This window comes from Aythya marila (genome assembly GCF_965140915.1).
Source record: "Aythya marila genome assembly, chromosome: 34".
Lineage (NCBI taxonomy): Eukaryota > Metazoa > Chordata > Aves > Anseriformes > Anatidae > Aythya > Aythya marila.
The window spans coordinates 100,628-114,337 of record NC_139075.1 but is presented as its reverse complement, the minus strand read 5'-3'; the positions used below and the strand labels follow the sequence as shown (position 1 = coordinate 114,337).

The 13,710-nt window shown below is 42.4% G+C and overlaps 2 long non-coding RNA genes across 2 annotated transcripts; both read left to right on the top strand.

Moving 5' to 3' along the window:
- Positions 1-245: 245 nt before the first annotated feature.
- LOC309889302 lies at positions 246-11,156 on the top strand. The gene is made up of 7 exons (XR_014319214.1): positions 246-328; positions 425-574; positions 1,517-1,659; positions 2,707-2,753; positions 3,752-3,905; positions 9,355-9,446; positions 11,049-11,156. It is a non-coding gene; the product is annotated as an uncharacterized lncRNA (long non-coding RNA).
- Positions 11,157-12,836: 1,680 nt separating this feature from the next.
- LOC309889290 lies at positions 12,837-13,454 on the top strand. Its single transcript, XR_014319213.1, has 3 exons — positions 12,837-12,920; positions 13,080-13,182; positions 13,387-13,454. It is a non-coding gene; the product is annotated as an uncharacterized lncRNA (long non-coding RNA).
- Positions 13,455-13,710: the final 256 nt, after the last annotated feature.

Below are 13,710 nucleotides of genomic sequence, written 5' to 3'. Positions count from 1 at the left end.
TTTTATCATTTTGCTACTTGGGCATGGAATTGTGATATAAGTGTTCCCAAGGAACTAGTGCTTTTGTTTTAATTAACTTCGATGTTGTTATGCTGAAAATATTCACTGAGAGAACCTTTCGGAACCAACCTATGAAGAAAGCAATTTTTTTCTGTGATCAAAACAGTTTCATTGGTTGGTAGACAACATTCAGTTAAAGTCTGTAAAATTTCAGATCGTCACAGCGCCTATGTTTTGCAAGACACTGCATATTCAATGGTGAGGAACGAAATGGATACAGAGTTTGGACGACTTTGTGAACAAATTAAAGAATCTCGTGAGAAAAGAGGTACGTGCTTTAACGCTAAGGATCTGAAGACTTGTCTCTGCATTTGTAACTGAAAATGCATGACGAAGATCTTTGGTATCTATTCTTTCTTGCAAGGTCGCACCTCTGCAGCGTGTGCTCCATGCGACAACTCCAAGTCACCACAGCAGAACCCTGCTACTGAAGACGAGAAACCAGATGAAGAGAGTAATGAAAATGAGGAGGTGCCAGCGGCACCTGTAGATGCCAGTACACCCATTTCTAATGGCAAGTTGCATTTTATTCAGCTGCTCTTGTCGTTCATACCTTCTCTGTTCTTGAGGCGCAACAGGTGTCTCTGATGCCTGGCTCTTTATGGCAGAGGTATTTTGTTTTCAAATTGACTTCCAAATGGGAGAGAGAAATCCAGAGGTCATTCATTCAATATAGTGATGAATTAAAGTTCAAAGAAAGTTGGTTCATTTGATGTACTCTTACTGGAACTTCATTCTGTAAACAGAACGACCCCCCACTCAAGGATATCACAGCTTCCCTCCTGTACTAAAATTGATAGTACTCACCCTTGTAGGAGCAGCAATGTGAAGAAGGTCAAGGGCAGTAAGAAGGGTTCGAAGCTTTGATATAACAAGCCTTACACTTTTGTTGACAGAGCTCCTAATAAGCATCTTTAGCAAGGTCTGGAGATGGGAGAAAAACTCAAACTAGATTTTAATTCTAGGATGTATAATGTCAAGCTTGACTGTTCCTCTGAACAGTCAGTTGAATTTAAATTTTTTTAATTTAAATTAATTAGTTTAGTTTTTTTAATTTAAATTCAATTGAATTTAAAGTTTTGAATTTTAATTCCAATTGAATTTTTTGAAAAAAATTCCAATTGAATTTAAAGGGTTTTTTGTTGTTGTTGTTTTTCACGAAACACTAATTTTATGTGAAAGGTTTTGCTGCAATATCTTTTCGCCAAGGATATTAAGCTTAAGTTATCCACAAGAAAACGGTGGGGAGAGGGAAGCTTTAGTTTTGAAAGCTTTTTTTTTTTTTTTTTTTTTCTCTCCAGGTTTTTCTTGAGCACAGCAGCGTTTCAGTGTCTGCCTGCCATTAGTTGCCCCACTACCAAGTCAGGAGGGTCAATTAAACTTGCGTGAGGCAGAATTTCTTTATCTGAATCTACGTGGTTCACATAAATATATTCTTGTTTCCTTCTTTCCCTAGGATTATTCTTCTAGCAGTATTGAATGTTTCAACGGACACCGTTTAAGATCAATGAGCAAAAGCATCCTGCGGTGTTCAGTCTCCAGCTTTGAAGAAAGTATGGCGATACTGAGGGGAAATGTCAAGAGAAGATGCTTTTCAAGGTAGTGTATTTCTATATGTTCAATCTCTGTTCGATTTGTAGATTGAAAAGCAAGAGAGAAAGCATGTGCAGTGAGTTGTGGCCTGATAAACCTCCGGCTAAAATCAGCAGAGGCCTATGAGCATGCTGATGGCGTACCAGTACCTTAAAACTAGAATCCCTCTTCTCAGTGAAAGTCTTCTGCTTTTCTAAAAAAAACCTGTTTTTTTCCCCAACCCCTTTGAGGTGTTGTTGTGGTTTAACCCGGCCGGCAGCTAAACACCACACAGCCCTTCTCCAACCCTCCCACCTCCCTCTCTGGGATGGGGGAGAGAAACGGGACAGTGAAGCCCACGAGTTGAGATAAAGGCAGTTTATTAAGACAGGAAAATAATAATGATGATGATGATAGTACTGCTACTAGTAATGTGTACAAAACAAGTGATGTACAATGCAGTTGCTCACTACCCGCTGACCAGTGCCCAGCGTAACCCCTAGCAGCCCGGCTGCCCCGCCCTATCCATGGTGCAGCGTGTTGCCATAAGGCATAGAATTCTTTGGCCAGTTGGGGTCGGCCATCCTGAGTCTGTCCCCTCGCAGCTGTTGCTGTGCGCCGATTCTGATCGCCAGTAGGACAGTGAGACACCGAAAGGTCCTTGGCTTGTTTTAAGTACTTCTCTGCAGCAATTGAAACATCGGGGTGGTATCAGCAATCTTCTAAACATCCTTTCACACATTCTAAGCCAAAACATAGCAACCTACCCGCTACTAGGAGGAGAACTAACTCTGTCCTAACTGAAACCAGGACATGTATCTTTTCCACTTGGGTGCTATTGCTCATAATTTTGAGAATTCAACATGAGCAAGCTAGGAAATGTGGGTACATACAGAACCGCATGTATATGGTACGCAACAGACTTGGGATCTGGATCCTTCATGAGGCCTACAGGCTTCTCTTTGTATACCATGGAGCACTGGCTTGTAAACATGGTGAAATTTCCCATCCTTGATGGGTCTAATACAAAAAGTCTTTTCTCCCTTCTCTGCCCTGTCCTCTTTCATAATGTAGGCAGTTGAGAAAGCCAAAATTGGAACGAAAAAAAGAATATAACACAGGTAAGTGGCTGTAACTCCCCGGGATACCTATTTACGCTGGTTACTGAAGAGGATGGCACTTGGTCACTCCATGGCTTTCATTTGGCCCCAAAGCCTTCTGTAGTCAGCTGAATTCACTCCTCAGTGACTTTTCTGTGAAGAGAGGTAGGTGCAAATAGGAGATTTTATGAATTCCTTGGGGAGGGAGCAGTGTGAATTGCAGCTTGGTAGGCACAAAGCAAACTGTTCTAATTGTGCAAAGTAAATCGATACTTGATAAGTTCAAACTTAGTTTTATAGCTGGCAAGCACAAAAGTAAACCTTAGCTGTGATCCTACCAGCACAGTGGTGTAGCTCTTCCCTTCCCCTTGTCCTCTTGGCTCTTTTAATGACATTGCAAGCAACAAACCTGTGCCAAAGGGTGCTGTATGATAAACAATGGGCAGGCTTTTTTCTAAAAAGCACGAGTTTGAGTTATCTGGTGTTTGGGTGTTTCTCTTGAAACGATTCTTACCTCCTTGAGCTGTTAGATCCTAATGCAGGAAATGAAAGTGCTGCATGCATAAACAGAGTAATAAAACATACACCTCTTAGGAAGAGGCTTGCAATGTCATAGTGTTTGTTTTGAGCACTGTTAGATACAGTTTTACATGAATGGAGTGAAAACACCTTAGAGAAAGGTGTTGATTGTTCTCACTTTTCCAAGACAGAAATAACTGGAGTAGATTTCCCTCCTGCATGGAACAAAAGTTGCACGTTTGTTTTTGTCTGGCTAGCTTTCAGTCTCTTCAAAAATTTCCCTACAGGTCCCAGTTTTAAGTAGACAGTTTAAACGTGCAGAGCGATAAAGAAGTGGAATGCAGTGGTTGTGACAACAACTTCTGATCTGAAATGTAAAGAAAAATCAGTCCACTTCAGGGTGCCTTTTTTGTTTGTCTGTTTACATTTTACAAGAGCAACGGTGAAATAAGGAGAATCCCATCTTCACTGTTTCAAAATCCTTTGTTTCTGCGTTTCAGTCACCAGAACATTGAGGAGTAGAGCTGGTGCAAAAACTGTGAGACGAGTCCACGGAGAAAACAGGGACTTGGAGCTGCGCCGCAGCTGTAGAGTCGGACACAGTCGGTACTCGACTACTAACTCGTCCATTCTATTTGACTAACTTATAACAAAGTAAGTCATCTTTTCTTGCAGACCTCTTAGAATGATCTTTCTTAGCAAGCCTTTGCACTATGGCATGATGTTGGCCTCGATTTGCTCTTTATTTTGACAGCAAAGAGGTATGGCTGCTCCTGGCATTTCCTTCATGTTTACAGGGAGACACCGTTACCTGGCTAGATAAACAGATTTTCTTGAAGGTGCTATTTCAGCATATAAGAATTGATTTAAAAAACAACAACAACAACAATAGTGCTTCATGGCTTACTAGTTTTGTAATCTCACATTTCTCCAGGAATACTTGATTTGCTGCATTTCACCATTACACTTGTCAGCACCGCTGATTCTGGTTTATCACTATTTGCATTGCAAATCTCCTTGTCCAAAGCTTAAACTGATGTATGCACTTCTTGAAAACAAAACCTGAAGTTGCAGAGCAGAAGACTCAAGTCATTATGTTAGCAGCTGTGTAACCATACTGCTTTCCAAACATAAGATGTCCAGCTTATTTTGTTTCTATGAAGAGTTTAAACGGCTCCTGTTAAGCAAAGATGTCCCCACACTGATACTTACTATTAAGCAAGGATTCCACCTCCTTTGGCTGAGGTCTGCTCCCTTACTCACATTCGAACATTCATCCAAGTAGCCTGCAATTCCACACTCTCAGGGGAAAGTCCATAGAATAGAAAAGGTTCCTCCAGTCTCTTCCTCAGCCTTTTTTTTGAAGCATGCAATAAAGCAAAACATTCACAGGCTGCCATTCCATGCAAAACAAGGCAAATTAGTAAGACAGGAGCCACAAAACTGATTGTCCTTTAAAGTTAAAATGAGATTTGAAATAGATCGAGTTAGCAAGTGTTGTAAGTCTGTAGCTAAGTCTGGTTTTGCCAATGCAGCACAATTCCCTATCACGTAGCCAGAGCTGCTTCTGTAGCTCCAAGAAACAAAACTGCTTTGACAAAATACTGTGTCATCAAAGCATTCGTTGGCTCAGTAGGCATGGCTCAGGTTCAACAAGTTTGTGAAAAAATGAGTACTAACAGAAGCAGCAGGGTCCAAAGAAACACTTTATGTCCCCACTGCAAAATGAGGGGCTTTACCTTGAGTGTTATGCACACTGTCAATAGAAAAGCACTGTAACAGAATCTGCCACGGCAGTTTGCATGTTACTGAAAGACCATCAGAGTGGGACTGCAGAAAGATCACTCCGAAGTTACAAAAAAAACCATGTGGGGGTGGGAGTTTAGTTGCGTTAGATAACACAATCTTAGATAAAGATTTTGGTCTTAACGTAAAAGTAAGGATGTCTACTGATTTCTTCAACTCCAACAACTGAAGCCCAAGTCTGAAAAATCGCCTTTAAGAATGCAAAGAAAATATTTAACTCTTCTGTATGTTCATACTTTGCTATCAAGCAAAGGAATGAATGCTGATGCCTTAACTATGTAGGGCTGTAGCTTACAGAGAGACTACACCTTCCTGTTTTTTTCACTTTAAAAACGTTAAATGCACGTGAAATTATTTGGGGATGTTTTCACATGCAAAGCCGAATGCAGTGCATGCAAGCCCTGTCATCTTCTTCCTCTAGTAGTGTCGCGTTAAGGGGTGTAGCCGATTGACCGTCACGAGTCCCGTCGGATTCAGGGTGCTGAACTATCACGGTCACGGATTCACCAACAACGCAGTACGGCCTCGCTCTAGTCGCGTTCAAGGAGACCTCTCACAGCTAGGAAGAATGCAATTAAGTGCAATTTCTTACGGCGACAGGTACACAGGTTCTTTGGATTGTCAGTGATAAATTCACTGTCTGCAAAAGCAAGCTAGCATGCATGAAATGCACAGGGACACAGCCTAGGTATTAAGACATTAAAAAGCATCAAAACTCTAGAGATTTCTAAGATTCCACAGAGACGCCTGGTATAAGCAAGCGTTCAGATCTTACCCCACGGCGTCCCAATGGAGTGGGGGTGGGGGAGTGAGAGGCTCAGCCTGTCGAGTGATGTCAGAAGGAATCCTTCCTGATAGTATCTTCCCTAACATCCCCTTTCTCTTAAAGCAATTGATATTATTTTCTATCTTTAAGGTGGAGCTTGAGTGACTCTAGTCATGCATATCTTGGTTGTGCTTGGTAGAAATGATCTCACTTGCGTTTAAAGGTACAGGCTCTGAGAAATTCCGAGGGCATGCTCAGTGAGGGGTGGTTGCACCTTGGAGGCGGGTAGCTTTTGGAATGGAGGTGTGCTTATGATGCCTAGTCGCTTAAGGCAATTACTCCACAAGTAGTAACTTAGTGTTGATTTAACTACAGCATATCTAAAACATAAGAAGGATGTTAGTATGGAAGAAGCCGATGAAACCAGTCCTTAAATCTTACTACTTATTGTGCGTGAGCAGACTGGCGTGAGTTTTAGCTATACTGGCAAATATCAAACCACACCTGTGTCGTCCCAAAAAAAAAAACAAAAAAAAAACAAGGAAATGTTGAAGCAAATAGGGAGGCCTGTAGCTTGTGCAGTCTTTTAGCTGCACAAAGAAGGAGAGAGACAGGTAGCCTTGAGCTAGCAGAAGCAAGGAAGAGAAGGGATAAAAGGGAAAAAACAGGAAGGAGAACACCAGCTCCAGACTGACCTATAGTAACCTTTTTCTCATTAAGGGTCATTAGCACATTAAAAATCATACCTGTCAAAATACTAATCTATGCTAATGTGGGATTTGGTGTGTGTCCCCCCTCTCCTGTTCCCCCTCCCCCCTGGTATTCCTCTGTAATGCACAAGCTCAGTCGAGATAAGTTAGGTGAGCTGTAATAACCAATCCAAAGGAGCCAAAGAGAGAGTTTTCACAAGTTTCCTGTGTATAAATGACGGCGATTCAAGTCAGAGGTGTGCTTGCTTTGCGAAAGATGGCCAAGTACCTGACTCTGCAGAGTTCTGTAAGTAATTATATAATTAAAAGACCTTCGTGTGCATTCCGACTCTGGGTGCTTATTGGCACGGTGCACTCTGCACAAACCTGTGGACAACATCTGTACTCAATGTCATGCCTACAGACAACCCTTTACTGTTGGGACCTGCATATTTTTCTGTGCACTCAACACAACCCCTTTGACACAACTAGTTAACCACATAGCTGCCAGTCCACCACTCAGTTGCACTTGTGAAGAGGAAAAGCTATTTCCATCTACTGTAGGAGCACATCCTCTGAATGCAAGCTTCACTCAGCTGGTCATTTACTGCAGGACAAGATTTGAAAACTGTTGTTGAGTTCTGGGTTTCCTGCTTACAGGAAAAATTAAGTGCTAGATCGCCCTCTACTCCGCTTTGTCTGCTGCATTTAATGGAGATTAAACTGATTTCGTTTGCTCCTCCGTTTATGGACAATGAGCTGAAGGAACAGGTACAGCACATTAGCCTGGAATGCCTTCCCTCCCAACCAAAGTAAACTGGAGCTGTAACTAACACAAGCAGAAGCAAGGCTTCCGTGTTTTCAGCTGAATAAAGTTCCAACAAAATCATCCTCTGGGATTTGAAGCTTACTTCACATGACATGCCAACAACTCTTTTCCCTCTATTGTAAAGCGGATCCCTGCTGTTAGTTGCTCTAGAAGCAAAGGAATCATCGGTTTGGTTAACAAATAGCCGCTTCTGCAAACAAGAAGTGTTGTGTTCTCTCTTCCCTTTGAATGACTCCACACTTCTCATCAGCTACTGGATTGCTGACCTAGAATCAGAGAACATCCCAAGGTGGAAAGGACTCCCAATAATCACCAAGTCCAACTCGTGGCTCCACACAGGACCACCCCAAAGTGAGACCCGATGTCTGAGAGCATTGTTCAACACTTGTTGACCTCCGTCAGGCTCGGTGCCATGAGCAGTGCCCTGGGCAGCTGTCTCAGTAGCCAGCCACCCCCTCAGCGCAGCGCCTGAGGCGCACGGGGCTCGGCGGGGCGGCCCGGGAGGGGAGGACGGCGGGGCGAAGTGGCAGCTCCCTCAGAGCCGTCTCCCCGCCGCCTCGGCCGCATGTCGTGGCTTTTTCTTGTCGGGGCTTTTTCATGTCGTGCCCTCGGTCTCTCGCCGCGGGTGTGATGCTGCTCCCCAGCGCGGACCCCTTGCGCGCGGGGCCTGCCCGCGGCGGCGGCGGGAGGGAAACCCCAACCCCAAAGCCCTCCCGGCAGGGAGAGCTCGGGGTGAGGGCCGATCCGGCACCGACAGTAAACACACGCCGGAGGAAACGCTCTGGTTTTAGCCATGAGCAGCGCGGCCAGGTTCAAAAGGCGTCACGCTGGAGCTCCGAGTTCGGCGGCGTTCCGAGGCCGTTGTGGCGGTTGTGGAGACGGCCCCGGCTGAGGTGGCTGCTGCTGTCGCTGCTGTCCCCTCTGTCCCTGCTGTTGCCGCTGTTGCCGCTGTTCCCGGACCTTGGAGACCCCCGGCGGCTCCCTGTGCCAGGCCCTGTGGCCCCGGGGAGCTGCCCGCCGCCTCGTCGGCCAGCCCGGCAGCAATCCTGCCAGCACAGAATAGCCCACTGCGTTTCAGGGTAAAGTGACGATTAATTTCTATTTCCTGGCCTGGGTGCTGCTTTCTTCTTTAAGGAAGCTTCAAGGTTAAAGGTTCAACTCAGTTATGTCAGGGTTCAACTCCGTTTCATGAAGGGGCTCTTGTACGAAAGCTTAAGCTGGGATTGACTCTCTGCTAAGCGGAGGCCAAACGTGGACCTACTGAGAAGCAGGTCCTAAGTGATAACATTTTCTAAAGAGACTGCTAAACACATCTGAACAGTGCTGCTGCAGAACTCTGAATGGGAGGATAGCAACTGTCTTAAGTGATCTGGAATCTTGAATTTACTTTTCAATGGACAAGAGGTGTGTCTCTCAAGGCAAACAAAGAGAGGAGTAACACCCGATACTCATATCAACATAAATTTATGCTCAGAGCGTAGGTGTAGGAACAGCATCGGTATGTATATGGAACATCGGGAGAGGAAGCTCTATCGGTATTTACAGTTTTTCTACTATCTTGTCAGAGAGACGTCATCTCCAAATGAGAAATGGATGTATTTTGAAACAGTGGTGGTGGATCGGATTTCTTCTTTCTAGTGTTAATATTTGCTCTTGAATCATACTTAATACCTGGTAACACCTCAATCAGTTGTCAAAAATAAACTTAAAAATGTGTAAGGCTTATCTCATTGGTCAGTATAAAGATCAAGGTCTTCCCTTCCCTTCCCTTCCCTTCCCTTCCCTTCCCTTCCCTTCCCTTCCCTTCCCTTCCCTTCCCTTCCCTTCCCTTCCCTTCCCTTCCCTTCCCTTCCCTTCCCTTCCCTTCCCTTCCCTTCCCTTCCCTTCCCTTCCCTTCCCCCCCAGTATTGTTTTTCTGTTCTCCTTCTCGCTGCAGTCTTGATTTTGTTTCTTGTCCCTTAAGTATGTTTCCAATGTGTTGCTGAAACATTTTCCCTTTCAATCCTAAAAAAGGAGCTGTCACTGGTGAAGATCGGAGCTTATCCCTGAGCCCAGGAGCTGTCACCTTAGTCTTCCAATCGGACAAGGACGACTTCATTTCTCATGTAAATGCATTTTTCAGGTTTGCGTATTGTTTTTTTCAGGAATGGAAAGTGTGTATAGAATGGATTTAAAATCAATTTTAAATGTAAAACGTCAAGGCAAAAAAGTTCTAATTACAACCTCTGCACACAATTTGCCAGCTGTGGGACTAGGAGTTTTCTTATTTACTGTGTTTTGTTTAACGTGTCTGAAGTTTAATGGATAGCAATCAAGGCGTGCTAGAAATCTGAAAGCACTTTATGCTTTGTTCTCTCCGTCATTTTGGTATAACAAACTAGCTTATGTTTTAAACCCTCCATGAGGTTAGTGGTTTCCCTAAAGGTAACAAGTCCCTGTGTGCTACAGTAAGACAGTAACAAAACATGAAGTATAGAAGTTCATCCTGTCATTATTCAGCTTCTGCCTATGGACACACAACTACGCTTATTTAAAGCGGTATCACCTTGAAACCTAATCAGCATTTTAAAAAGGACTTTGTAGCAGTTATTGGCTTTTGTCCTGGAGGGCTGAGGTTTGTTTTGTTTTGTTTTACATTCAGCATTTCCGTTTCTAGCTTACATTCCCCTGTTGTTTTGCATGAGGAAAACGTGCAACTTTAGAAAGTAGAACGGAAAGAGCTGCTTTTTAGTCTAACTTTTCAGTTTGTCGTAGGAGTTTTAAATGTGGTAGGAGTAAAACACCAGAAATACTGCTGCCAAAGTTATATTCAAACTCGTCTTTCTTGGAGAAGCAGAAGAAGCCCAGGGAGAAATAAATGTGCAAACATGCTCTTCATGCTCTCCTTTCCCAAGATTTCTCTGAGATATAGCCCATCCTCTGTGGGTTTTGAGGTATATGGTTCCCAGGAGTGAAAAGGAGGGCCAAACATCTCTCCTCTTGGATCTCAACATGCCAGGGCTTTAGTGTACTGCCACTTACGGCTCCGCTTTTTCACCTGGAAAAAGCGACCACATGATGTAGACTGAGGAGCCCTCAGAAATTAACTTGCTATCACCAAGTGACGCCCATGAAAGGTGTATTTAAAAGCTAGGCTCATTATAGAATCACAACAAACCCCTCATGACTGGTGCAGTAGACAGTGAGGTAGAGGGCGAGCCCTGGAAAGACAGAAGAAAAGTAGCAGTGAGTTCTGGGTACCTTTGTGCAGACGAAACAGAAAAACGCAGGCAGTGAAGTAATAGTGTTCCGTTACTCATGCCAGCAATAGATAATTGCAACAATTATCTATTAGATCATAGGTAATAATTAACAGATAATTGCGCAACTCCGGAAATCAATAAATAACTGATTCCCCCCAGAGAATGTCTTCTACATTTTTATATCAAAAAGACTCCAGAGTTGTAATGGATTAAAATCCTACGGAAGGGAAAGAAATGGCATCAGCCACTAGTTCTGCAGAAGCTAGAAGTAATACTGATAGAGTTTAGATGGAAATTTTCACTTTGTGTGTTTAGTTTGGGGATTCTTTTTAAATCATTCATACCAGCGATTTAGTTCTTAAGGCTGTTTCTTTGAGATTAAGTGACAGGACTTCTGCTACTCTTTTCTTCTTGGAATGCTTCTTGATATTCTTACGTCAACCAGAACTTCTGTCTCTGTCGCAGATGTGAACAATGACCGTAGCTAAGAAGCCCAAATCTTCAAAGCCTAAAAAGCCCTCTTCAAGGCGGTCTGGCAAATCCAAGAAACCAAGTCCTAAAATACTGATGTCACGCACCGCCAACTGGGGCCGGATAGTGCCTGCAGAAGATTCAAGCCAAGTCTCTGTGGCCCAAGGACGTGGAGGTGCTATTTACTGTAGATCATCTGAAAAATCTAAGGCTTTTGCCCCAAGAGATCTAAGTAAGTGTGCGTTTTATCCTGCCTCCATTTTCTTCAAAGCAAAAGTAGAAAATGCAGTTCTTACTTGTTGCACTGATAGAGAAGGGGACTACTGTGAACAAAGACTTCAAAAGCGAATCCCCTAAGGCAACTGAAGTGACTGATGTTACAGAAATTAATTTTGATATATTTACAGTCAACAGAGAAATATGGGGAGCTTTTTGTAATGCACAGATTCCTCCATGTCTTTTCTGTTTTGCAAAGAAAAGCGTTTGATGGTTGCTATTCACAGCTTCCATTCTTCACAGGTTTTTTGAATGATAACATTGCTCAGGAAAAAACCTGGTATCTGTAGGGGTACCGTCATTCCTAGTTCCTAGTTTTTACGTTTTTACCGTATAATTTCAAGTCTAAGTTTGTGGTTTAAGTTATAATAAGGAAAAAAACAGTAGTTGAGTTAATCAGGTTAAAGATTATAGATGGAGAGGAACTTGGCATTAGGTGCTACAAACAGAATGGCAGTTAGCCTTGCCTTAGAAAAATTAAAATGGTTGACTAAAGTTGTTTGTTTTTTTTTCCCCAAAACATTGTGTTGACCAGCCAATTTGAATTTGGTGGTATTAAAGCTGTCTGCAATAAGTTTTTCTGGTTTGGATTGTAGCTAGCTCCTCTAGGTGCTCCTGCAGAATAGTATTTTTTTAAATACCTTTCTTAGAAACAAACAAACAAAATCTCTTTTTAAATTTAACTTTCTTGCAGTCGTTAATGATGGAATTGCTCCGCCACAGAGCATTCTTTTTCCACCTGAGAAGATTTGTATGGATTGGCGAGAAACACAAAGTGTTGGAGTTGGCCTGTACAATCTTGGCAACACATGTTTTCTTAATGCTACTCTACAGTGTTTGACCTACACACCCCCACTTGCCAATTACATGCTTTCTCTTGAGCACAGGCAGTCATGTGAGTACTTTCTAACAGTATTTTGAATCTGTTGGATAGCTCTGAAGGTGAAAGAACAGCAGTGATTCTGTGAGATAAGCTTATTTGCCTGATTTTACCTGTAGAAGCTGGCTTTGAGCACCGTATTAGCAGTGGGCTCCGAATAGCATATGGAGTGCAATTAATGCACCATGTTTTATTTATTTAGTTATTTGTTTGTTTGTTTGTTTATTAAAGGATCATTTATTGCTTCATGGGAATAATGAAGTGCATTGGACAGTAATGCATTTAGTAGTAATTTTAGAGAGTAATACATTTGGCAGCCTGTGGAGTTCACATTCCTGTCAGCCTTTACAACTGCGACTTTGCAGTAGTCTTTTAGATTTCTCATCACAAAATGCATTTGAATACAGGCTTAGTGGATATTTTTCTTCTGTCAAGTTGTGTGAAATGAAATGTTACAAGACTGTTGGGACATTGGCATCTTGGGAGAATAGAATGTAGCAAGGAGAGTGGATATTGTATCTATAGTTTAAATTGTACTTAGATGTTTGTAGTTATGGATATTTCGCTGGACTGGGATGCTTTGTTCTTTCACTCTTCAGGTCGTGAACAAGATTTTTGCATGATGTGCACGATGGAGACTCACATTAACCAGGCCCTGCGTTGCACTGTTGATGCCATCGAGCCTACACATGTTATCAGTAATCTCAGTCGTAAGTGGCTTCAGATGTGTTTCTTTTCGATAGCTTGTAATCTTCAAATAATTATTTGATGCGTATAAGTGGTTTTAACACTCAAATGACGAGAGATTTTAGAAATACAAGAATGATTTCATTTTTAAATGAGGTCAATACTATCATCTTCTTATTTAGGAATAGGACAACATTTCCGTTTTGGCAGTCAAGAAGACGCACACGAGTTCTTGCGCTATACTGTTGATGCTATGCAGGAAGCGTGCTTGAACGGAAGCACCGAGTAAGCATAAACAAGTTCACTTTCATACATTCTCTAGCACCTTCTAGTCCTTTATTTACTCTCAAAAATGATCTCTAGCACCTTTTAGTGCCTTATTTACTATCAGCAACGAAAGTCTACATCATCCTTGGTTTTCATCAAACTCTTTGAAGAGTTAACTCTGTGCCTTAAATCTTATGAGGTCTGATTATAATTTATTTCCAGATTGGACAGATCTTCTCAAGCTACCACCATCATTCATCAAATATTTGGAGGATTTCTAAGATCGAGAGGTACTTGAAAAAATACTCCTGTCCTTAGAACTGATCTGTGTCTTCTGTCGGTAGTAAAGCAGTCTGTAGTTTGTCTAAAGTAGTATCTGTCAACAACTTGAATTTGGACAGTTAGTCTCTTTCACATAATGTTAAGCATTTATATTTTGTTTCCAGTGAAGTGCTTGAATTGCAAAGCAGTTTCAGATACGTATGAGGCATTTCTTGATATCACTTTGGATATAAAGGTAAGATGTTTTCTAAATATAATTCATGA